The 27,367-nt window shown below is 41.7% G+C and overlaps 1 protein-coding gene across 14 annotated transcripts in view; it reads right to left on the bottom strand.

Annotated features, from left to right (window-relative positions):
• The window catches only part of NLGN1 (neuroligin 1), a 737,944-nt gene that overhangs the window by 31,236 nt on the left and 679,341 nt on the right, over positions 1-27,367 (bottom strand). The window lies entirely within an intron of this gene.

Below are 27,367 nucleotides of genomic sequence, written 5' to 3' on the forward strand. Positions count from 1 at the left end.
GGAAGTAAAATACAACCCAGAGGAGGTAAAGATCAGTCCTGCACTCACCCAAGACCAGCAGCAAGAACTAAAAATGCTGCTCATTAAATATCAACAGGTGTTTTCCAACAAGCCGGGGATAGTGAAGGGAGTGATGCATCGGATCCACACAGGGGATGCACCCCCGCAGGCAGTATCCCCATACCGAGTAACGGGACCCTATAGGGACAAGGTGCGGAAGGAGCTGGACGAGATGCTTAGGGAGAACATAATCGTCCCCTCTTCTAGCCCTTGGTCCTCTCCAATAGTCCTTGTGGACAAGCCTGATGGGAGCATTAGGTTTTGTGTTGATTACAGGAAATTAAACCGCGTAACCACTCCTGATGCCTACCCAATGCCCAGGCTAGACAACCTGATTGAAACCATAGGGGGTTGTCGGTTCATCTCATCATTGGACCTGGTAAAGGGATATTGGCAATTAAGAATTGATCCCAGGGATCAAGAAAAGACCGCCTTTTGCAGCCCTTTTGGTCTCTATGAGTTTCGAGTCCTGAGCTTTGGTCTCAGAAATGCACCAGCCACATTCCAAAGGCTGATGGACCAGACCTTGGCAGGGCTCAGTGACTTTACTGTGGCCTACATTGACGACATAGGGATCTTCAGTAATACCTGGGAAGATCACCTGATACACCTGGAGTTAGTGCTGCAGAGGTTAAGTGCAGCAGGGCTAACAGTAAAGGCCAGCAAGTGTCAGCTGGGTAGCCCAGAAATAAAATACTTGGGTCACATGGTAGGGGGAGGAGTGATAAAACCCCTGGAGGCCAAAATAGAAGCTGTTCGTGATTGGCCCAGACCCAACACCAAGAAAAAAGTCAAATCATTTCTTGGGCTGGTGGGCTACTACAGAAAGTTCATCCCGAGGTTTAGCGAGACTGCGGCTCTGCTGACCGATCTGACGAGGAAGAAGGCTGATGACCGCATCCCGTGGACCAGCGACTGTGAGGAGGCGTTCCGGAGGTTGAAGCAGGCGCTCATCAACTATCCAGTGCTGCGTGCTCCAGACTTCGACCGGGAGTTCATCATCTACACCGATGCGTCTAACAGCGGGGTAGGAGCAGTTCTTTGCCAGGAGGATGAGAATGGTGACCAGCATCCAGTGTCCTACCTGAGTAGGAAACTCCAGAAAGGTGAGAGACATTTGGCAACCATGGAGAAGGAGTGCCTGGCCATAGTCTACGCGATCCAGAAGGCCAAGCCTTACATCTGGGGAAGACATTTTGTTCTGTGCACTGACCATTCACCACTGCAATGGTTAAAGACAATGAAAACCCACAATAGTAAACTTATGAGGTGGGCTTTAAATCTGCAAGACTATGACTTTGAAGTGAAGGTGGTCAGAGGGTCAGTGAACTGTGTTGCTGACGCCTTGTCAAGAAGACCTGAAAATTGAAGACGGCGAAAGGAACATGGACTATGTATATATATTGATGACAAAAAGTTAAATGTACCTGTTTTTTGAACTTGGTTTGTATGAATAAAGGTAAATTGATGTATTGTAAATGGTAAATGTTTAACTTAGAGTGTAAGTATAAGTAAGTATGATATTGTATGTATAACTGTTTTTGTGTGTTTTGGGTCCAGGTTGTTTTTTGGTGAAAAGCACCTTAGCTTTCCCCCTACAAAACAACTTATAAAGAGGGGAGGTGTTACATACAGCACTGATGTTACCTGTCTGTCATGGGTTTGGAGGGAAAGTTCCATCCTATGGGGAGTGGAAGGCGGGACATCAGGAGGAGGGGCTGTACTGTATATATATGTGGAGCGTGTGTAGAAAGCTGAAGGAGAAGAAGCAAGAAGAGCTGAGAGAAGAAGCTTGAGTGGGAGTCTGTGTGTCAGACAGGGTACTACTGTGTGTCAGTCAGTACCAACCTGATAGGTTCAGGTGTCTGTATGGTTAGCCAGAACTGATAGGTTCAGGGTCTGTGCTTCAAGTTAAGTGTTCTGTGTGAACTAAACTGTGTGCATGTATGAATGAGACTAAGCCACGTTACTATATCTTATTCACTTGATCCTTTTATTTTTCCCTGTGTGTTATTTAATAAACCTTGTTCGTTTATTTGTTAAAAATCCATCCCTGGTCTGTGTGACTTCTTATAGGGAATGGTTGGTGGCAGCTTAGTTAGGTAGGTCTGGGTTTGCCACAGGCCATACCTGTTCAGGTGATGAGAACATCGTCCTGAATGACTTTCCCACCTCAGGATCCAAGGCATATGTGTGGAGGAGCCAGGCTGGGCCCTCAACTAATCCTTATCCCACCAGTGGGTCAAAGAAGTCAAAAGGATAAGCCTTGGGCATCCCCTCTCATCCTTACCACTCCTTCTGAGGGCTCATATGAAAGGGATTTGCTTTAAAAGGCAGGGCATGCCTTTTAATTAACAACTTATGAAGATCTTCTCATGGTATTCTAGATATAAAGCACCCAGACATTTTTTACCTGTCTCTCCTTCGGATGGTGCTCTGGGACTATACAGCTTGTTGAAGATGGTACTACAAGCAGAACAGGTAACTCCACCAGCCAAGCGTGCAGTGAGGGATCTCAAATCGTTTCTATCCTAGGAAGCAGAGAGGGCCCCTCATATTGATGCCAGTCTTTCAGCGTACTAAGCTCTACTAGCTCAACCAATTGTTCTAAGGAACATGAATTTTAAAGCAAGTTTGTTGTTTTCGTAGTTAAGAAGACAGAAGTGGCCGGGAATGCCTGGAGAGGGCTTTCCAGGGGCTAAATGTTAGCAATCCTTGCTGAAAAAACCAAGATTTTAGGTGTATTTTTTTAAAAAACTTGTACAGCCAAAGTTGTATAAAGCTCCATTTGCCTCTTCCGGCCAATATTTGTGTGCTGTGCATCTGCACACTACATAATTCTCTGAACTTATTTCCTTTTCTGCTTCAGCACATTCCAATAATGTTATTTGGAAGTAACTATGAGAGGAATTCTGTACATATTTTCTCGGAAGTAAGCCCCATGAGGTCCTTGGGACTCATCTTTGTTGCAGTCCAGACAGTATTACAGCCATCAGAATGAGTGCTGAAAGGCCAGGCCTTTGCATCTTAAAAGCTGCAGGTTCAATTCCTTTGTGACTGCTCTTAATACAAATTTCTTTGGCGACAAGGCTGACTTTATAATCTTAGACCTGCAGAGCTGAAAGGAACCCTGTGGATCATCGAGTCCAGCCTGGCAAGGAAGCATAGCAGGGAATCCAACTCTGCAACTGGAGACCTAAATTATTGAGCTACCAGTATGTTGCCGATAGCTCCATCTACCCCTTTTACATTGCAACCGAACATGGATCTCCAGAGTGCCTCATGTTGCCTGGGTCATATCCAGAATCTCCAAAGTAGGCTAAATTCCTACCATCTTACTCTGAGGACTAATTCCTTATAAGTAGGAAGAGTGAACGAGGTCCCGGTTGACTGATAGCCAGTGTGTTTCTCAGCAGTTACAAACATAGCCAGCTGAATATAAATGTCTTCTAGGTGTTCTTCCTTCTTCATTCCTTTTCATTTTTCTGAGGCTTAAATAAACCCAAAGCTCTATCCTACTGTGGCCTTTGAAGCAAAGAAAGAAACATCTTTTCCAAGGGAATCTTCAATCCTGAGAACTAATGTACACGGTGTGTGCTTTTTATTATTTATTTTTGTGCTGGCACAGCTGTGTAGCAGTGTAGATACATGATTTTCAACCCAATGGTGGAGACCTGCTCTCCCAGTGCAACCTACATCTGTTTCAAAGTGATATTGATCTTGCTCGCTTCGGCTTCAGAGTAACCTAGTACAAACAAGCTCGACTTCTTTTACCATTGCTCAGGTTCCCTTCCCCGAGGATCTGCTGCTGAGTTTCCTGAACAAGCTGTTACCTCTTCCCCTAAGCACCTTCCGCAACCTGCCTGGGCTTACAGAATTCTTCCGCTCCGGGTGGGAGACAAAAGCAGAAACTGAAGTATGGGGAGGACGGGATGAGGAAGGGAACCGGCATTCCCTTCTGCTTGCACATGTATTAATTTAAGGCCCATGATGAAAGGGTTAAAAGGAAATAAATAAAAGGAAAAAGTGCTTTGCTGCATCCACCTGTAATGAAGCCTCAACTGTCCCTTTTCCCATTGAAAATATTTTTTAAGAATAGTTTGCACCAGGCAGATTGTGGTTTTTAACTCTTTCCCTTTCATTTGTTCCCTGTCTGGCACTCCCCTCAGCAGCATTTATCTGGGGTTCCAGGCCCCTTTCCAGGAGATTTGTCTTCCCCTTCCCACACATACGTTTTAAGGAAACATGGTCTGCTTTTTAAAGGGAGCACCTGCCACTGCATCAGAGCTTAGAAGTAACTAGTTACAAGTAATGCTATTACCTGTAACTGGGTGCTTCAAAGGTATGAGTATGCAGTTAAGTTACTTCAAAAGAAATGCAACTAGTAGTAAGGGTATTCTTTTTTTTAAATGTTTTTAGACTGCAGTTTCAAGAACTAGAAAGCTCAAAATGTGCCCACAAAAACAGATCAAGCACACCTCAAGATTTCACCCCTCTAGTGAAGGGCTTCAGGGGGTTTTACTAGAATTTTCAGAATTCATGGACTATTTTCCCTAGAGATCTGTAGGAATTTCCTCAGACAAATGTCAAGATGGAGCCACTTCCACCCTTCCTCCATTCCCCTGTATTCCTCGACAGTATGCCTTCTGGAGAGAGGGTGGAAATTATCTTGGGAAAGTTATACCAGGGGCGAATGGCAAGAGGAAAGCCACTAAGGGGAAGCTTAATGGGTTTTTCCATTATGCAGCAGAGGGCCTGATCCATGAGGCACCTGCTGGGTGAGTAGGTTTCCCCTGTGTAGTCTCTTCTGATGCATATGTGTGCTCTGTTTCTGCCCTAACCATCAAAATGTCCAGGAATGGGTGTATTTCTATTCCCTGTAACACAGGGGCCCTGCAAGGAAGCAAGCAAACGCAATGGGAAGGCTTGAAGAAGAGGGCCAGAGAACTATGTGGGCATTCCTGTTAAAATATAGAGGGAAAACACTTGGTTGTTTTGCCCCGTCCTAGTTCCATGAGAGGGGACGTGGTGGCGCTGCGGGCTAAACCGCAAAAGCCTGTGCTGCAGGGTCAGAAGACCAGCAGTCGTAAGATCTAATCCACGCAACGGAGTGAGCTCCCGTTGCTTTGTCCCAGCTCCTCGCCAACCTAGCAGTTCGAAACCATGCAAATGCGAGTAGATAAATAGGCACCACCTCGGTGGGAAGGTAAAAACGGCATTCCCTAGTCACGCTGGCCACTTGACAAGGGAAACTGTCTTCGGACAAGCACTGGCTCCACGGCTTGAAAACAGGATGAGCACCGCCCCCTCGAGTTGGACACGACTGGACTGAAAATGTCAAGGGGAACTTTTACCTTTACCTTTAGTTCCATGAGACCAGTGGTTCCTAGACGGTGGGCCCCCAGAGGCTCCTGGACTATAACACCCAGAAATTCTGACCAGCACATCAAGTGATGAATGCTTCTGGGAGTTTTTGTCAAAGAAGCTCTGGGGACCCAAGGTTGGAAACTATTGCACTAGACAGTGAAAACCTGTCAAACTGATTTTTGCAGCATTCCTAAGAAACCCATTAGCATTTTTCCAGTTCTGCATTGGTTTATTATTTCTCTCTCTCTCTCTCTCTCCCTGTACATTAGTGTATATTTTTATGCACATGCTTTCCTCAAATGTACACATCTCTGCACAGGTTTTTGATGTATAACTTTCTGTAGGCATCCTTTCTTTTGACAAAGAGAAGTATTTTTTTTCAAATACATGCATTTTTTTATCCGTGCTTAAAGTGTATGCTTTCTAGCACAGTTTCTCCACTGAAACATGTCAAAAAAGCTCAGGAATGTATATATTTCCAAGGGGAAATGGTTTCTATCCCTCTCCACAATAAATCAATATTCTCCTAGACAAATATAAATCCACTGGCTTCCTTTTCCAAAACACATTCCATTTGAGTGCTCAAATAGCTGAAGTAATTTGGGGCAGATAAGAAAGTGGGTTCTTCCAATCACCTTGGGAAGCATGCACCTTTCTTCCATTTCTGCCAAACCCCAAATTATCACAGGTTGCTTTAAACCCTGCCCCCAGCACATGACTAATTATAATGGCATTCATTATAGTAAGGTTGGAAGCTGCTTGCCCATGTTGTGCTGAAGAGGCTCCAGGTGCTTGCAGACAGAGTCTATCCAGAATCACAGTGTGGATTTCGAGCTAATAGATCCACCACTGACATGGTATTCTCCCTCTGACAGTTGCAAGAGAAGTGCAGGGAACAACAACAGCCACTTTTAGTGGCCTTCATAGACCTCACAAAAGCATTTGACTTGGTTAGCAGGGACGGCCTTTTTAAAATACTTCCCAAGATTAGATGTCCACCTTGTCTCCTTAACATCATCAGATCCTTCCATGAGAGAATGAAAGGTACAGTACTGTAGTTTTTAATGGCTCAACATCAGATCCCTTTGACATCCGAAGCGGAGTGAAACAGGGCTGTGTCCTCGCACCAACACTTTTTGGGATCTTTTTTGCTGTCATGCTGAAGCATGCCTTTGGAACTGCAACAGAAGGTGTCTTATCTCCGGACTAGACCAGACGGAAAACTCTTTAAACTCTCTAGACTGAGAGCAAAGACCAAAGTCCAACTGAAATGCATGTGGGACTTCCTCTTCGCAGATGACGCAGCCATTGTTGCCCACTCTGCTGAAGACCTCCAACAACTCATGAATCGTTTCAGCAAGGCCTGCCAAGACTTTGGACTAACAATCAGCCTGAAGAAAACACAACTCATGGGCCAGGGCGTGGACTCACCTCCCTCTATTACCATCTCCACACAAGAATTGGAGGTTGTTCATGACTTTGTGTACCTTGGCTCAACTATCTCTGACACCCATGTCGAGCTGGATAAACGCATTGGCAAAGCAGCCACCATGTTCTCTAGACTCACAAAGAGAGTATGGCTTAATAAGAAGCTGACGACACATACGAAGATCCAGGTCTATAGAGCCTGTGTCCTGAGCACACTCCTGTACTTTTCAAAGACTTGAAAGGTACTCATACAGAGGAGGGGAAGGATCTGTTCTTGATTAACCCATATTGCAGGAGACAGAATAATGGGCTCAAGCTACAAGAAGCCAGATTGAGGTTAACTATCAGGAAAAAAATCTCTTAACTGTTAGAGTAGTACAATAATGGAACCAATTAGCTCAGGAGTTGTGTGAGCACTCCAACACTGGAGGTATTCAAAAGAAAATTGGGCGATCATCTATCAGATCTGTTTAGATTTGGATTCCTGCATTGTGCAAGAGGTTGGACTCGATGGCTTTATAAGCCCCCTCCAATTCGATGATTCTATTCTTCTACTGAAATTAATTTCAATGGAAAACATTATATTCTGGTGGAAAATATGAGTGAATTTTATGGCTGATGAATAGAAGGGTTTTGATTTTTGTTTGTTTGTTTGTTTGTTTGTTTCACTCTTGCCCACAGGCAAGGATGAATGTAGATTCTCCACAGTGTCATCATGTTTTCTTCATGCATTCTATAGATACTGGTTTTCTATGCAGTTTTCTAGTGGGCGTGGAAGGTAAAAGTTAAAGAACATTGCAAATGGTATGTGGCGGAAGTATTCATACAACAACTCTTCTTGGTCCAGACAGTTAGCCTACAGCAGGATCTGGTGGCTATTATATGCACTTTATTATTATTTGTTGCTTAGTGAGATTGGAGAAATTGCTACCCAGTGGTTGAATCCTGAAAAAATGGCCAGCCTGCATGCCAAACAAACAACAAGACTACAGTCCAATGCACATTTCACTTAGGAATAAGCGTTATTACACTGAGACTTACTTGCTAAGTAAACATGTATGGGCTTTCCTGAAAATGTCTTTAGTAAGCCACTTTTTATTTAGGCAGGACTGCAGCAGAAAATTGCTTCAAATGACTGGATTTGAGTTGTCATGTTGGTTCTGTTTCTATTTTAGGTATCTTTTCATTGGCTTTAAAGAGTTATAATTTAAAACTACTCTGTATTTATATTTTAATAATAGAATTTGTTTAATTCTGTTTTAATATTCAGTTTATTTTAATTATGCTGCTTTTTCTAAACTATATTATAAGCCACTTTGTTCCCAGTTTTGAGAGAAAGGCAGCATATAAATACACACACACACACACACACACACACAGAGAGAGAGAGAGAGAGAGAGAGAGAGAGAGACAGAGAGAGAATTATGAAGAAAACTGGAATATCTGCTCTCTATCTATATGATTTTGCCATATCTAAACATTTTTTGGACTTCAGGACATGTTTCGAATCCAAAGCTTGCAAACAATTATTTTTGTATGTGTAATGAGTTACTTTCAAACTCTACTCATTACTTTTTTTTAATTATTGAGCATCATTGCTTTTTTGAGTAATGACGCCCAGTAATATTTCTTTTTAATGCTTCAGTGAGAACAACATAAAGGTTCCCTCTTCTACCATCGCCACCCCATCATCTTTTGCAGCTGCCCAATTGCTTTTTTCCTCATCTTGCTCACTTCCCTCCCCTCTCCCCTCTTATTTGTTCACTTCCCCACTCAATCTGCCTCTGCCTCAATTCCGGTACCAGTGCTACGATCTCCATAGAGCCTGCTCGACCTCAAAAAGATGGCTGGCACTGGTAGCAGGGGTGCCAGTCCATTAAATGAGGCAAAGAGACAGGCATGAAAGGTAAGGGAGAGGGAAGCTTGCAAAGATGAGCAAGCAAGATGGTAGGGGAAGGGAGCGAGGTAGGCATATGAGGCAATGGGGGAAGAGACTGAGGCAAGCAAGAAGACAGAGGGGTGAGTAAGATGAAGGGGCACGCAAGCAAAGGAAACAGACTTTTGAAAACAGCCATAGAGGTGACCTTCATACCACACTTTTCTTCTCACCTATGTTAATAAAAAAAAAAGCTTGGTCACGATTATTTGGGAAAGAATCTGGATTCACTGACTGTTTTAATTGTTGTTTTTAAATAACTTTTGAAACAACACGTAAATAACGCTTCTTTTACTTTCTACTTACAAGCAGAAACATTAATGAGTAATCTGCTGTTCTTGTAAAATTAGCAGCAAACAAATATTGTGCTGCATTTTTGGGGTAAAGAATCCCTTTACACGGAGCGAGGTGGGGTAGAAATAAAATCAATCAATCAATCAACCAATAAGATGGCACCTTTTGTTTGAACCTGCAAACAAATTGTTTCATTATTTAAGGTCCTTTATTTTTGTACTGGCTTTGAACAGGACTCTTCCAGAAAATTCCACAAATAAATGCATACACGCAATCCAACTGTATTCAACTCCAACATGCAGTCTTGGAAATAAGTCATTCTGACTGACGTGTGTGCTTTCTTAGTGTTGACTGAAATATCTTGCGCTATAATGAATTAATAGGTAGGAAAGGGTGAGTTTGTTTTGTGCTGCTCTGTTTTGTTTTCGTTTGCTGAGCAAACCCTTCAGAGAGAATCCAGGGTAGTATTTCTGTCTCCGTGGATTAAGAGCGTGAGCTCTCCCACTTTAAAGACACTAACCAGCAAATTTGTCTTTTATCAAAAATCTTGCCTTGTTGGCAATTGCTCTGCTTACGGTCATTTCAGTTTTCACTTAAGGTGAATGGGAATCACTTTTCATAAAGCAGGGGAGCAGATAGAGCATTGATTCAATTCCAGCCTCTCTCATTTTAAAAACAATATACAAGCCAAGGTGAAACAGACATTGAGCTTCATTGTAAAAATAAAGCAAGCGGATGTCGGTGCTAAGCAGTGTTAAGGCTAAAGATGTCACACTGGCTGCTGGCACAGTCAGTAGCTGAGGGAGTGCCTAATGCCAGTCTGTAGTGGAAGGCTTTGTTGAGGTCTCAGAGCTACATCTAGATTGAGGCAATGAGGGCTCCAAGCCAGGGTGCCGAAAATTGGCTGCTAAAATGGCAGGAACTTATCTTTGCCACTGAAGGATGCAAATGCCTTTGGGCAAAAGGAAGCCAAACACCCCCATCTGCTCCTTCACAGGCCAAAGACAACACAAGACAGGTGAGCACGACACACAACCATTATAGTCATCATACTCTTAGATCAGATTTTCTCCCAGAGACAGAAGAACAAGAAAGTGGGCTTCTCAGTGGTTTTTTCTCCTGCAATCCATCTGGCCCTTTTGCTAGCGATTTTTAAAATCTTATTAAAAAACCTCAGGTAGGCTTTCCAAAATGTTATACTTTGCAGAGTCAGGTGAGTTCAGTTAGCCTAATTTGATCAGGTCTGCCATTTTAAACATTTATTTTATGTAACTGTATTTTAATGCTTTTGATTGTATTGTTTATTTGTATTTTATTACTTTTATTTTTTATTACTGGTATTTTAATCATGTTGTGGTAAACCACCCGGAGTGGTCCTCGGCCAGATGGGTGGTATGATAATGAAATGAAATGAATGAATGTTTGTTTGTCTCCATCCCTGCATATGTAACTCACATTTAACCAATAGGGCAGCAGAGCCTTATGTGTTAAAATCGCTAGCTACAGCTTTACTTTGGCTGAAATTCACTTCTGAGTCTGTGCTCGATGTGCCCTCGTTCTCATGAATTAGGCAGACTACTTTCTCCACGGAAACTTACACAGTTTTGAACTTGAAGCTTTTGAGGGGGCTCCAAGGTAAATAAGTTTTATTGTTCCAAATACTTGGTGTATGCATTACTGTGCAATGCTTTTTAAAGGTTTTTATGATAATCGTTTTATTTTTTCCATCCACAAATGCATAGGGTTGTACTGTTGTTTACTGCAGCCATTTCCAAAGCAAAGTAGACCCACTGATTTGCATAATAGTCTGCATAATATGTAAGGCAGGGGTCTACAAACTATGGCCCTTGGGCCGCATCTGGCTCACATTTTATCTGGCATGGGCACAGGAAGAGGAGGGAAGGGGGACCCAAGTGATCCCCCACCCCCACTGTCTTTGCAAAGACATAGGGGGTAGAGGATCGCTTGGGTCTCCCTTCCCTCCTTCAACCCTCAAAGGTGTGTAAAATATATGATGCAGCCCTCATACTGCAAAGTTTGGGGATCCCCTGATGTAAGAGATTCAGATAAAATGTTGACTTACTATTTAACAATTGACTCAAGGGCCAAAATCCAACTGGAGAAAACATGCTTAAAAGAGCAATGGAGCAGAAGTTTTGCTGTTGCTGCTGTTCCCGTTTCTGTTGGTGGTTACATGCTGTCAAGTCATCTCGGACATTCAGTGATCCTATGAATAAATAATCACCACAATTTCTGTCCTCAACTGGCTTGCTCAGCTCTTGTAAACTCAAGGTTGTTATGTTGTTGTTTAGTTGTCCAACTCTTCGTGACCCCATGGACCAGAGCACGCCAGGCCCTCCTGTCTTCCACTGCCTCCCGGAGTTGGGTCAAATTCATGTCGGTAGCTTCAGTGACACTGTCCAACCATCTCGTCCTCTGTTGTCCCCTTCTCCTCTTGCCTTCACACTTTCCCAACATCAGGGTCTTTTCCAGGGACTCTTCTCATGAAAAGTATAGCTTCAGGATCTGTCCTTCCAGTGGGTTCCTTAATAAAGTCAATAAATCTCATATTTAGTCTTACTCTTTTCCTGCTGGATTCAACATTTCCCAGCATCATTGTTTTTCTCAGTGAATCTTGTCTTCTCATGATGTGTCCAAAGTATGACAGCTACAATTTCATCATTTTTGCCTCCAGAGAAGGTTCTCTCTTGATTTGCTGTAGGACCCACTTGTTTCTCTTTCTGGCAGTCTAAGGTATCTATAAAGCTTCAGCATCACATTTGAAATAATCTCTTTTTTTCTTGTCAGTTTTTCTTACTGTCCAGTTTTCACACCCGTACATAGTGACTGTAAGTACAAATCAATCTTGTGAATAATCTTGACCTTCATCTCCAGTGACACTTCTTTACACTTGATGATATTTTCTAATTCCTTCATTGCTGCCCTTGTGAGTCTCCATCTTCTGATTTCTTCACTGCCGTCTCCATTTGGACCGACGAACAAAACGAAATATACAAAATCTTAAACTATTTCAATTTCATCATTGTCAATATTAAAGTTGTGTAGTTCTTTGGTAGTCATGATTTATATCTTCTTAATGTTCAGCTACAATTCTGCTTTGGCACTTTCGCTTCCACTAAAAGTAATGTTAAGTCATTGTTGCTTTTTGTTTGATACCTTTGCCTATATGAAACCATTCTGCCTCTCCTTATTGTGTCCTAACACTTATTTTCTTCTCCACAATACAGGTTGCACATCAGGACAGTCAAGTGTGACGCCACCCATTTCATTCAGAACAAGCCATAGTACAGTGGTGCCTCGCTTTACGATTACCCCACATTACGACGAATCCGCTTAACAACAATCTTTTTGCAATCGCAATTGCTATCGCAAAACGATGGTCTAAATGGGAGAATTTCGCTTTGCGATGATCGGTTCCCTGCTTCAGGAACCGATTCTTCGCAAAATGACGTTTTTAGAACAGCTGATCGGCGGTTTCAAAATGGCCACCGGGTAATAAAAATGGCTCACCGCTGTATTTAGGGATGGATTCCTCACTATACAGGCAGCGAAAATGGCCACCGTATGGAGGATCTTCACTGGACGATGAGTTTTTACCCCATTGGGAACGCATTGATAGGGTTTCAATGGGTTTTTTTCCACTTTATGATGTTTTCGCTTAATGGCGATTTTCCTGGAATGGATTATCATTGTTAAGCGAGGCAGCACTGTATCTCAGAATCCACACAGTCATTTCTGACCGCTAGGCTAAATTTCCCAACATTTAGTTTTGTTTTATTTCCTTATTTTGCATTCCAATCACCTATGTTTTGATGTGTGATCAATTTATTTCTGGAAGATTAGATAAAAGCTTTCGATTTCATCTTCTTCAGCATCTGTAGTTGGAACACAGACTTGAGTAATTATTATGTTGATAGGTTTTCCTACATGTCTGCTGGATATCATTTGGTCAGGTCATGCATTATAACCCCCTACTGCCTGTACTATATCTTGCCTTAATATTAGAGTCTCTCCATTTCTCATGAGTTTGTCATTTCCTAAGTAAATCATTTTTTAGTTGTCTGACCGAAAATGTCCAATTCCACTTCACTTTAGTTTCCTGACACCAAGCATGGCAGTGTTTATATGGTCCATTTCTTCCTTTTAGGTTTACAGTTTAACTTGATACATACCTCTCACTTTCTATGTTCTAATTGTGTATATTATATATCTTCTGACTTTCCTTTTATCTCTGTGCACTAGACATTCTTTCAGCTTTAATCTAGGTGTATCGTTAGCAACACTATTCGTACTTGTCCTTTGCTTCTAGTAGCTTTCCAACCCAGGAATCTCATCTTCCAGCACTATCTCTTGTTTCATTTTGGACTGTGTCATCGTAGTGTTTGCAAGGTAAGAATGGTTCAGCAGTGGTTTACCGTTGCCTCCTTCTGCACAGTACTAACAAAAGTTAGCTTGAGTGTTACTGCTATTGTCTGTGAAAGATCCTCCACCAACTACAGCTACCACTGCTGCCCTCAAGAAATTTGTTTGTCCCATCACCATCTCTTTGGCTGATGTAGTTGTTACCTCGGAAGAGGGTGGATGCATCTTAGGCTGATGCCTCAGCTGTGGCCATTTTGCCTTGGTTGACTTATAATGGGACCCGAGCCTCCTGATGGCATGGCTGTTAGCTCCTCTGACACCATGTTAAAGTGTGCATTCAAGTGGAGATGTACAAGTCTACTTACTTTACAACTCCACACATCCCTTCATTTGCCACCCAGCTCCCTTCTGAATAAATAGCATTAGCTATCTAGATAAAGAATGAATTATGCTTGGATTTGTGGGAAAAGACCTCCTCATGCCTGTAATATTAGCTGCAGCTGGTTCTCAGCATGAGAGCGCAGTGAGAGGGGATCCTCTAACTGCCCAAATTACAGCTGAGACCATTTAAGTGATGGGGTGGGGAAAAGTTAACAGCAGTATTAATATCCATTAAGATACATCAGAAGTGTGATCTGCAGGTGTTTATATGTGAGGCAGAGGCAGCCTTAGAAAGCAATGTGTTGGTTCTCGAAAATCAACATGAAGTTCGCATTATTTCATTTTAGCCCTATTACAGTATTCAACTGAAATTCAATCATGGAGGAAATACTTCCTTTCTTGTAGACTAATTGAGGTTTTTCTGCTGTTCAGCCCAACATGAAAAAAAGCCAAATGAATTGTGGAGATTCATTTCTTTCACTCTTTCCAAATTTTCTGGACCTGACCATGTACACGCCCAACACGCACACAAACACTTTCATGCTTGGCAAGATGCGTGCCTGGACTTTAAAGCCACCACAGCAATTACACTTCCCCCTCCAGTGCCTGAAAAAAAAATCTCTGTTTCTCTGGAAAGCCAGAGGATTACAGCAATTCACTGACATTTCAACAGGTTCCCGAAAACTTGACAGTCCTAGAAAAGCTTATGCTATTCAACCAGTTTCTTAAAAAGCCAAGCAAACACGAAGGCTTATCTAGCCCACAGTTTTGCTTGTCAGTGTGACCTAATTTGTTTATTTAAAATATTTTTACCCCACCTTTCTCCTTATAAAAGGACACAAGGCGGCTTACATCATTAAAAAGACAGCATTTAAAGATAAAGGGCAAGTATACGAATACTAAAAAGGATCAAACAAAGACTATATTCTTTTTTACTTTAATACTCCAAATTCCCCAGCTAGCCGATTGGTGGCCATGCTTGCTAGAGAATCTGGGAGACATGTTTTAAAAAGTAACATTTCTAAAATCTGTGCTCCCGTCTCTCTCTCTCTCTCTCTCTCTCTCTCTCTCTCTCTCTCTCTCTCTCTCTCTCTCTCTCTCTCTGTGTGTGTGTGTGTGTGTGTGTGTGTGTGTCAGTCTGCATAGCATAGGCAGGAGCTAGTAATTGCATGTTAATGTAGCATCTACCAATGTCTTTAAGAAATGGTGATTAGAAACGCAATTTTACCGGGACATTCCTCCCTCAAATTTGATGTGACCATTTAAATAACTACAAGATGTCAAAGAGCACTCCTTCATTGAGGGAGAGAAGGACATAAAATGGGGGTTGGGGGAAGGGAGGTGTTTAATTCCATTCCAATTAATTGAACCTAGAATCATCTCTGCTACATGTATGGAAATCTCACATTGCTGCAGTTCAATTAAGGCATAATAAGAGTACAAAGTAATTCATATTCATAGATTAGATGTCATCTGTGAACAATTACTGATTAACTCAAAAGTCGGCCTCTGGTGGGCCAGCCAGCAGTTCTGTGGAGATCTCAGTACATTAGTTCCCTTTGCTACTTGTTTCATCCCTCCTCCCCCATTGTCCAAAATGACACTGTAGTTCCTCAGAAGTCATCTCTCTCTCTCAGATAGACAGATCCCAAAATAACCTATGCGTTTTGAATAGGGCTGTAGCTTCAAGCCACTGGCAGGCCATGAGGTGATGACCGAAAGTTCACGGTCTTTGGAAAAGCAACAAGGGAAATGAAAACGAGATGGCACTGAAGCTAAAGAAGGGTGTTCATCTTTGGCATTCAAAAGATCTGTCCATTCTGAAGCTTTATATCCTCAGGGTACAAAAAAATTGAAAAGTGTTTATGGTCATAGGAGGACATGTAGATGTACAGCAAAGTTCACAAACATGAAGTTTGAGATCAGTACTTCTTGGCTTGATCAGAATGTGGGAGCCAGTTTCTCCATGCAGAGTCAGCCCTAGAGTACTTTGGATGAGAAGTATCTCCAGTGCTGTCCCCTGCCATGGTCAGCTTTGCTGAATGAAGATGTCAGTGACCTGGACCTGCTGCCACCCTCTTTGAGCGTCCCTGCACAGTTGTACAATTGGTGATCCACAGATTTTTTTTTTTTTTTTACGTAGCACAAATTCCACAAACCTATAAGCTGAAAAGGAACATCAATTTCAAGCTAGCTGGTTGAATAGCTCAGTGTGTTGGGCATCTGGCTACAGATCCAGAGCCTGGGAGTTTGATTCCACAGTGTGTTTCCCTTGAGTAGAACCAGTCTGTTGTGTAGCCTTAGGCATGCTGCATATTCCCCCAGAGGAAGGGAATGCTAAAATATTTCTGAGCACTCATTCCCTAGAAAACCTTTGGAAAAGTCAGAATTGACTTGTCAGCACAAGATTATTATTATCAAATGAAGGTGCGTCATAGTTTGTAGTTAGCATCTATAATGTGCATTTGCTTTTTGCCAACTTTGGAGGCTGGGCTGCATGGCAATATTCCAACATGGTAACGACCCCAAGCATACCTCCAAAATGACCACTGCCTTGCTAAAGAAGCTGAGGGTAAAGCTGATGGTCTGGCCAAGCATGTCTCCAGACCTAAACCCTATTGAGCATCTGTGGGGCATCCTGAAACAGAAGGTGGAGGTGTGCAAGGTCTCTAACATCCACCAGCTCTGTGATGTTATCATGGAGGAGAGGAAGAGGACTCCAGTGGCAACCTGTGAAGCTCTGGTGAACTCTGTGCCCAAGAGGGTTAAGGCAGTGCTGGAAACTAATCATGGCCACACAAAATATTGACACTTTGTGCCCAATTTGGACATTGTCATTTAGGGGTATTTGTTGCCGGCGGTTTAGACATTAATGACTATGTGTTGTGTTATTTTGAGGGGACAGCACATTTACACTGTTATACAAGCTGTATATTGTTTCTCTGCCCAGAGACTTTTGGGTAGTGTGGGTGGCATATAAGTTAAATAAATATTCATTGTAGCCAAGTGTCATTTATTCAGTGGTGTCACATGAAAAGATATACTAAAATATTTATGAAATGTGAGGGGGTGTACTCACTTCTGTGATATACCGGTACTGTATGTGCTAGGTTTCTGATTAGGTATGGAGAGCCTGTTTCTAATCAGGAACACAGCACTTATTCTAGTTGTGTTTCTCTCTGTCTCTGTCTCTCTCTCCCCAATACATGCACAGAGGTCAGGAGAACTGAGGTCAGCACGAATGCTTCCAATTTTCCCACTCCTCACCTCCTACCTCACCAGCACCCTGGCAAGAGCTAAGTCAGGCCAACACTAACTTTAGTGGTATAACATTTTTCATTAAGGTGCACTTTCTTGATTCAGTGGAAGATAAAATATGACTCTTGAGAGTCCCCTGGACTGCAAGGAGATCAAACCTATCAATTCTGAAGGAAATCAACCATGAGTGCTCACTGGAAGGACAGATCCTGAAGCTGAGGTTCCAGTACTTTGGCCATCTCATGAGAAGAGAGGACTCCCTGGAAAAGACCCTGCTGTTGGGAAAGTGTGAGGGCAAGAGGAGAAGGGGACGACAGAGGTTGGATAGTGTCATCGAAGCTACCAACATGAATTTTACCAAACTCTGGGAGGCAATGTAAGACAGGAGGGCCTGGTGTGCTCTGGTCCATGGGGTCACAAAGAATCGTACACGACTTGACAACTAAACAACAACAAAAATATGACACTTGCCCTTTATGTTAAATGACAGTGAAGAGACACTGACTCTTAACTGAAATGAGAGATGGCTGTCCCAAATACAGTGGTGCCTCACAAGACAAATGCCTCGCAGGACAAAAAACTCGCAAGACAAATTGTTTTGGCAATGGGGTTGATGACTCGCAAGACAAATGTTCCTATGGCCATGCTACGCAAGACAAATGTTTTCCATTTTTTGTTTGTGCCTCATGTTTGCTGATTTTTAAAATATTTTTCTATGATGTTTAAAAAGTTATTTTTTTGATTGAAATTTTTGAAAACATCTGCACAATATGTATGGCTTTAAAGAGCACTTAATAAACTCTTTTAAAACCAAATCTGACTTTTTGTTCATAGAAACGTATTAATTAGATTTCAATGCATTCCTGTGGGAAAACACATTTTGCAAGATGAATTTTTCGCAAGACAACATTAACCATGGAGCGAATTAAATTCGTCTTGCGAGGCACCACTGTACCCACAATGTAATGCTTGATTATAAGATCTGTTCTCTTCAAACGTTCTAAAACTCTCGCCCAGCAGAAGTAATGGATATTTTCATAGTGCTTTCAAGCTATCAAAACATCTCCCGAACATTATCTTATTCTCATGCTTCCAGCATCTCTGTAAGTTTAAAAATAACAAGGAACCTTATAGCACCTTGCAGACTAACAAATTTTATTTGCAATAAGCATTCACAGGCCCTACCCCCATAAACTATCACACAGACAGCCCCTGAAAGTGTTATGTCAGATAAAACTTCTTAGTCTTTAAGGTGATACAAGACTTCTTGTTTGGAAACACAGCTACTTCTGCCCATAAGAAATTAGTTTAAGGTATATTATTAAGTTGCATTATGTGCCAACAAGTTATATCTGATTTATAATGACTAGCAGGTTTTCAAAGTACAGTACAGGAGAGATTTAAAAAGTGGTTTTGCCAGTGTCATTCCCTGTGCCACCACTCTATGAGTTTTCTGGCGCAACAGAAATCCTGTTCATAATTTTATCCACTATAGTGGTGCCTCGCTTAACGACGATAATCTGTTCCAGGAAAATCGCCGTTAAGCAAAAACATCGTAAAACGAAATTAAAAACCCCATTGAAATGCATTGAAACCCATTCAATGTGTTCCAATGGGGTAAAAACTCACTGTCCAGCGAAGGTCCTCCACACGGTGGCCATTTTTGCTGTCTGTATAGTGAGGAATCTGTCCCTAAACACAGCGGGGAGCCATTTTAAGCACCTGGCCACCATTTTGAAACCGCCGATCAGCTGTTAAAAAACACATCATTTTGCGAAGAATCGGTTCCCGAAGCAGGGAACCGATCATCGCAAAGTGAAAAAATACTATTTAGACCATTGTTGTAAAACGATGTAAAAATATCGTTGTAAAGCGGATTTGTTGTAATGCGGGGCAATCATTAAGCGAGGCACCACTGTACACCACACTGGCTTTTAAGGTAAGACTCTGCTGTCACTGCATATATTGCAGCTATGGGAATTGCAGCTTGCTTCTCTAAAGTTCTCAAATGACTTCATGGTAAAGGCAGAATCTAATCTCTTTCATCACAATACTCTACCAGTGATGGAAATGGAACATATGTGATTAATATTGTTATACTTCTTGAAGGTCAACTCACATATTTTATTTTTACCACATGATATTTTGACAAGTTGTTTTTTAGAACATAAGGAGCCATTTGTGAGAAATAACCCTGTGAGAAAAGAGAATGCAGGAAATCTAGTAGTTACTTCTCCACTCCTACAGATAAATAGGGACTCTGCCACACAGAGAAGCCTTAGGTTATGCCTGCAGCAATACAAGTTTATTATGCCTCACAATGGAAACAGGGCCAAGCCTAAAAACACTATCTTGAATTTCATAGGACTGGTTTGTGATAATAGAAAGATAATTCATTTTTCTCATAAAGGGTGATGGGCTCCAATTTCCTAGGAAACGTCAGCTTTTAAGCTGGCTTTGTGCAATCACCACTATGTAATGTCTGCTTCTGATTAGCAGATGCTTAGTGGCATTTTATTATTACTTCGTAAATTCTTATTTTAAAAACTTTTTGGGTAGATTTTTCAGGACTTCAGATGGTCAGTATTTATGTAACTATGCAGGCATCCTTCAGTCTATAAAGACTATGGTAACGTGCTCTGAATAGAGGTCTTGGAACAGCGACTAGTGTGGCTGAAGAGGCCAATTTGAGAGTGACCATCCCTTCCACACTGAAGAGAAATACAATTTGTCCCTGTCCAGCTCCCTGGTTTTGATGCTTTCGGGACTGCCTCTTTGCCGCAGCCTGCTGGACAAAGGGTCTCTTCAAATTGGGAGAGACCGTGATGCACCGCCTGCCTCCAGGCTGAACGCTCAGACGTCAAATTTTCCCATCTGTTGAGGTCCATTCCTAAGGCCTTCAGATCCTGCTTGCATATATCCTTGTATCGCAGCCGTGGTCTCCCTCTGGGGCGGTTTCCCTGCACTAATTCTCCATACAGGAGATCTTTTGGAATCCAACCATCAGTCATTCTCATGACATGCCCAAGCCAACGTAGACGTCGCTGTAACTATGTATCTGTTTATGATTTCTTCTAAGGGAGGGAGGGAGGAATTGGAATTGGAATTGAAATTGTTCTTTTATCTGTGTGTTTAGTCGTTTAGTCGTGTCCGACTCTTCGTGACCCCATGGACCAGAGCACGCCAGGCCCTCCTGTCTTCTACTGCCTCCCGGAGTTGTGTCAGGTTCATGTTGGTTGCTTCGCAGACACTGTCCAGCCAGTGTCTGCGAAGCAACCAACATGAACCTGACACAACTCCGGGAGGCAGTAGAAGTAGAAGTAGATAATTCTTTTATCTACATTTCATAAATTGAAGTGAGCCCCCTCCCCAAAAAAAGACAGAAAGTCCTCTTTGTGTGGCTGTCTTCTTACGTTTGAATCAAGATATGGGGTGGAGATGACACTCTCAGAGTAGAAACGGAGAGTATTATCTTTCAATATGCTTTTTGTTTGAGAAATTCCCCAAATTTCATCACATTTAAAATAGAAAGGACTTGAGATGTGCACAAACACTGTAGTGACCAGAACTAATATACTAAAATGAACCATATTATTCATTAAGTTAAAAATTTGCTCTCAGAAGTGGCAATTTATTTCCATGTATTTTTTTTCAATGAAAACGTGTGATTTCAGTTTGTTCTTTCCTAATTCAGAGAAGCTCTCTAGAGTAAATAATTTGGTGGTAGTGTTCACTTTGTCCACATTACCTACAATTGCCAGGAGTCATCCACTGCCCAAGATGCAGCTTCAAGTCCCCATATAGCCATGAAAAACCCTGGGTAACCTTGAGCCAGTCCCATTTTCTCAACCTGACCTCCCTCTTTGGAATAAGGTTGGAAGCAGAAGAACCAACTACCACCTTGAGTGTCTGGGGGGGGGGAGAGAAGAAACTGTGTAATTCTGTCACATCTTCTTGAGCGGCCCACACAACACGAAAATCGTGACCCTACTACAGCAAGATGGCCATCCATGCTACTTTCTATAACTGGAACATAAGTCAGGAGTGACAGCATTGTGATATTCAAGTCAAATTCCTTTCTTCTCCATTTTTTTACCCCTTGTTAATTTTGGCAGCCAGTACTTAGTTAGAAAACCTGTCACAATTTGGTGATTATTAAAATGAATTGTATGATTCACTCTTCACAGAACTCAGTGTGAGACCGAGACCTATATTTGGTGGGGCGACATTGGAATAGTTTTAAACCAGGAACAGAAATCTTTTTCCTGACGTTCATCATTGCATAGATATTTCTCTGATACTTTTTTATACCAAAGTCCAGGAGGGGTTTAGTCTGACGTGATTAATAGACTGAGAAAAACATTCATTATAAATAAATTGTTTATTATTTCATAGCCAATCCACATTGCACATGTTTACTGCATCAAATTATACAGCGATGGTGGGGAGGCAGTGAATTCATCAAAGTAGTGGTCTACCTCATCCATATTTAAATTATTGTAACAGCTGCCTCTGGTATCGACTACATAGGGAGGGGAGAGGTATACGAATGAACTTTTCACCCATGGATCTTTGTATATTCAAAACTTTTCATTTTTTAGAAGCCACAGTGAAAGGCAAATCTAGAGGCTTTGCTCCCACGGAAGGCATTTAATAGAGGCTTCAGTATAATAAGTGCTTTGGGCAAAGTGAATGCACTATAAAATCAAGTCAACTGTATCACAATTGGGGAGAAAATGGATTGGCTTGTGGTTGAAACTAAGCAGCAGTTGATGCTAATGGAATAATTGTGTTTAACAGGTAAGAATAAGCTATTCCAAAATAGCTGATTTCCAAATCAAAACAGATGGGGGGGGGCAAAAGTGGCTCAGCTAGGAAATTTTATAACCTTTGATCTCAATTGTATAGTTATGTAGTGCTTGAATAGGGAAGGACATGAACTCATATGTGCAGACAGCCACACTCCATTATGATCAAGGAATTATCTATGGCCTTAAAAGAAGTCATTGGGTTCAAATTTATCCTACCCCAGCTTGTTTAAAATGTATATGATTTATATCCCACTTTTCAGTCATGCTCAAAAGACAAACACTTGTTTTCTTAAAGGAACAATCAACATTAAACTAACACCAAATACAGTGAGTTGGAGCCAAACTGATTTTCATTTCACTTCCATTGCATAATGTGAAACTGTATAGCTGAAAAACACACAGTAATAATAATAACTATTATTTTGTCTTCATCTCAATGGTCTTCTTAATGACAGCTGCCAGGCTATAAAATTCTCTTCCATGGGCTACGTTGTGTCCCTTCGAATATCCTTCTGATGATAGGGAATTTAAAAAAAAAATTTAAGGAGACCTTCGGCCACTGATTAATCAAGGGCCTTTTAATTAGGAGTAGTATTCTTTTGTTGTTCTTAGTTTTAAATGTTTCTAAATTATATTGGCTAGAACTCTGCTGATATTCACATCAGGTCTGTGCAACGGTGCAGCTAATGGCAGCTAAATGTTGTTGTTGTGTTGTTGTTGTGTGTCTCAGTTGCCTGCACCTGACTGTGTAAATCAAATGCACTCTGGTCCCTCATCAACGAGATGCAATTCCACACGGCAAGTTATGCAATCCTTATGTGAACACCAATAGGATTCTAGCCATCAAATTCATTAGTTTGCTGTGATAACTGAAAACTGCTTTCATATTACAGTGGTGCCTCGACTTACGACTGTCACGACATACAACCATTTCGAGTTGCCACCAGCTCTGGCTGCAAAATTTTGCTTCGACTTTTGGTTTTTTTAAGCCCCAGCGCCTTCTGATGGGGCTTGCTGTGTGCTTTATTTCTGTTTTTTTGTTTTTTTAAAAGCCCCAGTGCCTTCTGATGGGGCTTGCTGCGTGCTTTATTTTTGGTTTTTGCTCTTTTTAAAGCCTCAGCACTTTCCAATGGGGCTTGCTGTGTGGTTTTTGTGTGTGTTTTGGGTTTTTGGAGGGAGGAATGGATTAATCATGTTCCAATGCATTTCAATGGGAAATGGTGCTTCGACTTATGACCATTTTGAGTTACATCCATCTTATGGACTGGATTATGGCTGTAAGTCGAGGCACCACTGTATAATTTATTCTATGTTTCTACACATTTTTCAACTGTGTGTTTTTTAAATTCATGTTGTTAGCCTCCTTGGATCCTGCAAGTGAAACAGCTAGGACATACATTAGAAAAAATAAATGAATGCATCCTGTAAGTTCTGGACACAAGTATTATGAAAGAGTGATGTGCAGTCAGGAGAAAACAAGTGTTTTTTGGGTTTTTTGTTTTTGTTTTTTTTTTTTGCTTGTCAGAACAATGACAAAAACACGACATCACTCCAAAGTACTAAACCAACTTAACTTAGTGCTTGTCTGCCTGTCTTTAAAAAAGGAGAACTATTTCTCCACAGCGTCTTGGAAATTTACTTTTGAGGTCTACAGTTCCCAGCAAGGCCAACCAGCATGGCCATATTTTCCTTTTTCAGGCTCTGCTTCTCCATCACATAGCAAACAAAGAAACAAATAGCAAGGCCAGGAAAGAGTTAGCAGTTGGATATGCCTGTCATACTGTCAGGGTGGATAAGAAGGCCATCGTCATTAGTGACAAAAAAACCCCACAGACTTGTGAAAAATAGATGTTGTTGGCCCAATCACGCATCTGCAGTTCTGCCCAGATTTTTAAAAACTCAAACACCTTCCCTGCTGTTGTAATTGGATTGCATTGTGTTGTACACAACCCACAGGGCACAGGGCCGATAAATCCTAGTTTTGCTTCCTATGTGTTCAACATGAGTGATTTTATATAATAGACTTATCTATTTTGAAAAGAGAGAAAAAAGCAATAGGAAAGTTAACATACAAACAGGTGTCATGCTGCTGAGCTGGTAGAGTGCTCTTCACAGACTGTATACTCCTTTTTAAATATATATATATATATACAGAAAGCATTCAAACCGTTAATGCACAATGCAGCTTTTTTAATAGTCACCTGGCTGTGTAACAATGGGGCAGACGAGGCAATACTTTATCTGATCATCGCCTTATGCCTGGTGGTGAGGAAGAAAGAGCCTGTTTCTTACATTTTCTTTACCCCTACCCTGCTACTGATCCCAGTAACTGTTTGCATGAGGTAACAGGGTTTGGAGAATTTGACGTTGTCATTTTTTAAACACTCCTTCAATCCTACAGCTACATGACCATATCTACACAGCTCAGTGAGTTGAAGCACCTGGCTGCAGGGCCTGGAGTCGGGAGCTTCTCTCTCTCTCTGGGCACAGTTACATTGCTGATTTGTATCAGTTTAGGCTCCAATATATTTTAAATTGGTTTTTTGGTCATGTGGTTTTTGTATCGATGTGCGCATTCATTCTGAAAATTATTACTCCAATATACAGTAAAGTAGGGGCTTAAAACCGCTTAGGGAAACTACACATGCAATTTAAAATCATTTAATTAATGCTTGCAGACCATGATGCATGTTTCCAGACCATGCGTTTTCCACTGCCGCTGATCCTGTTGCATCGCCAATGATTGCAACCTTCTGTTTATCATCCGGTTTCAATGCTGTGCAATATTTATTCTGTTTTCAGGCACCCTGTGGAATGTGTGTATTTTTCTCTCTTTATTCAAAATACATTTTACATGACATAGTTAAATTACTTTGAATAGAGGGACGGCGGTGTCCCTCCTATCCTAAACCTGCAACTGCCCACTAAGGCAGTGTTTAATACAACAAGGGTGTTCATATTGCCCGAAGCGATTCATAAAGAATTGATTTCACACACATGTTAAATTAAAAGGCTCTGCAAGCCTCTTGGAAGAACTCGCTTTGTAGCAAAAAAAAAAAAAAAAAAAAAAAAAAGAGTAGGCTTTGTCATGAGTCAAGTAGTTGGGATTTTTCAAATCCATCTTAATTACGCAAAACCAGATTCAAAAGTCGTCTGTATTGTCAGAGTAACTGTGCCCTCTGTCTCCTACTCTCACAACACTACCAGAAGGGAGAAGAGCTGTCAAATGACTTTTGAGTACTTTATACCAAGAAAAGCCAGGGAAGGGTCACCATACATTGGAACCAACTTAAAAGCATATAATTATAATTATAGAAATGTTCTACATGAGTGGATTTATATAACAGGCTTATATATTAAGAAAAAAAGGGAAAAGGAAGCATTAGGTAAAGCAAAACACAAATGTTTTGCTGCAATACGCTTATAGTGCTCTACAATAACTACATGCTCTTTTTAAAAAATCCCAAAGCATTCAAGCCATTAATGATTTGACTGGGGAATTCTTTTTGAATTGTCTAGGGAATGGCCTTGTAATATTCAAACAAGATGTTGCTTTTAGAGTTATTCTCTACCGCAATGATAGTTCAGCTGAAGTTTTAGTCCAAAAAGCTCATCTAACTTTTCAAAACTCTAGGAACGATCAGCCATTATTAGAACGTGCCCCTTCTTCCCTGCTGCTAACTTCTTTACCCCCCCCGACTCTTTTGTGCAATCAAATGTGCAGTTGCAAACAAAATACTGTGCTTTTGTGATATTTTCCCCACAGTGTGTCCCAATTTTTGTGATTAATTTGAGCTAATCACAAAATGTGTAATGCAAGGCAGATCCCAACAGAGCAATGACACAATCCTACAAATACCAGGAAACTTTTTATCCTTACAGATGGTTCAGTCCTACATATGAACCAAGTTGTACAAGCAGACACTGGGAGAACAGGATAATCATGCGTGTAACAAGATGTTGTCTCTGCCATAAGAGTAGCCATGCTGCAGTACATGTACCCCATGAAGCAGCTGACCAAAGGCAAAACACAGGCAGCTTCAGAAGTATATTCATACACAGTGGAGTGCCATTATCTCACCATCTGGACTTACAAGCAACCTCCCCACTTCCCCGGCCCTCAGAGCTTAACATCAAAAATGGTATCGTGCTCCGTTCAAACCTTCTAAAGCAATACTGACATTTCAAATATGGACTTACTATAGGGAAGGGGAGGGAAAGAAGTGCTTATTAAATCTGAAAAGGAACTCATCCATTTTGTGCCATATAGAACAGTCCTAGAGAGCAGAAATACTAGAGGGCGAGGAGAGCAATGATATTAGATGGAAACCTTGGCATGAGTTGTCAGTTTCAATTAGTGATGGAAGTATCTGAAGTTGCAACATCTAGCTTTTCCTGATGCACCATCCACTCCATGACAACAGATGAATGGCTGGACAATCAAATTCCTAAGCAAACCAAGCAAGCAAGCAAGTGGGGAGAAAAAAAATTAAAACACCCACTATCACCGCCACAGATTATTACAATCTGTTGATTCAGTCAAGACAGTTTCTTGTGTAAAGTTCTTTAGGTGGAGGGGAGCAAGCACTGCAATTGATCTCCTGTCACACTATCGTTTTCTGCCAACAAGAGCAACAGCAGAGTGCTGGGGAAAGGATCGCTACCCAAGGAAGTTGTAGTAAGGTAAAGGTAAAGGTTCCCCTTGACAATTTTTGTCCAGTCGTGTTCGACTCAGGGCGGTGCTCATCCCCGTTTCCAAGCCATAGAGCCAGTGTTTTGTCCGAAGACAATCTTCCGTGGTCACATGGCCAGTGCGACTTAGACACGGAACACTGTTACCTTCCCACCGAGGTGGTCCCTATTTATCTACTGGCATTTGCATGCTTTTGAACTGCTAGGTTGGCGGGAGCTGGGACAAGCGACGGGCACTCACTCCGTCGCGTGGATTCGATCTTAAGACTGCATGGTCTTCTGACCCTGCAGCACAGGCTTCTGTGGTTTAGCCCACAGCGCCACCACGTCCCTCAAGGAAGCTGTAGTAACGTATTAGTATTCTGCCGTCCTCTGTGGAAGCCCAACAAGGTAGAAAAGAAAAGAGTAAAAGAGAGTCTCCTCCCTCTTCCTGGTCTCCTGGGTTGAAGGTTTTGTAACATGGACGCTGAGCCAACTGGCACTAGGAGAAGGCTGGGAGACATTCTGAGCAGGATTTGGTATGCAATGTGGCCCTACCTGATCCGCAGACGAGCACTACATTTCACATCATGTTGCTCTCTTCAGCAGGCATACATGTTATAGAATACACCAAGGTGGCATTTTTATACAAAGTCCTAGGCACTCTTTTCTTTTCATATATAATTAGTTATTTTACCTACGATGTAACATTGTACATTGCTACCTTGCCACAGCTGAGGCCAAGGACAGAGTAGAACTTGTGGAGCGGCATAATGTT

This window comes from Pogona vitticeps, chromosome 3 (genome assembly GCF_051106095.1).
Source record: "Pogona vitticeps strain Pit_001003342236 chromosome 3, PviZW2.1, whole genome shotgun sequence".
NCBI classification, from domain to species: domain Eukaryota; kingdom Metazoa; phylum Chordata; class Lepidosauria; order Squamata; family Agamidae; genus Pogona; species Pogona vitticeps.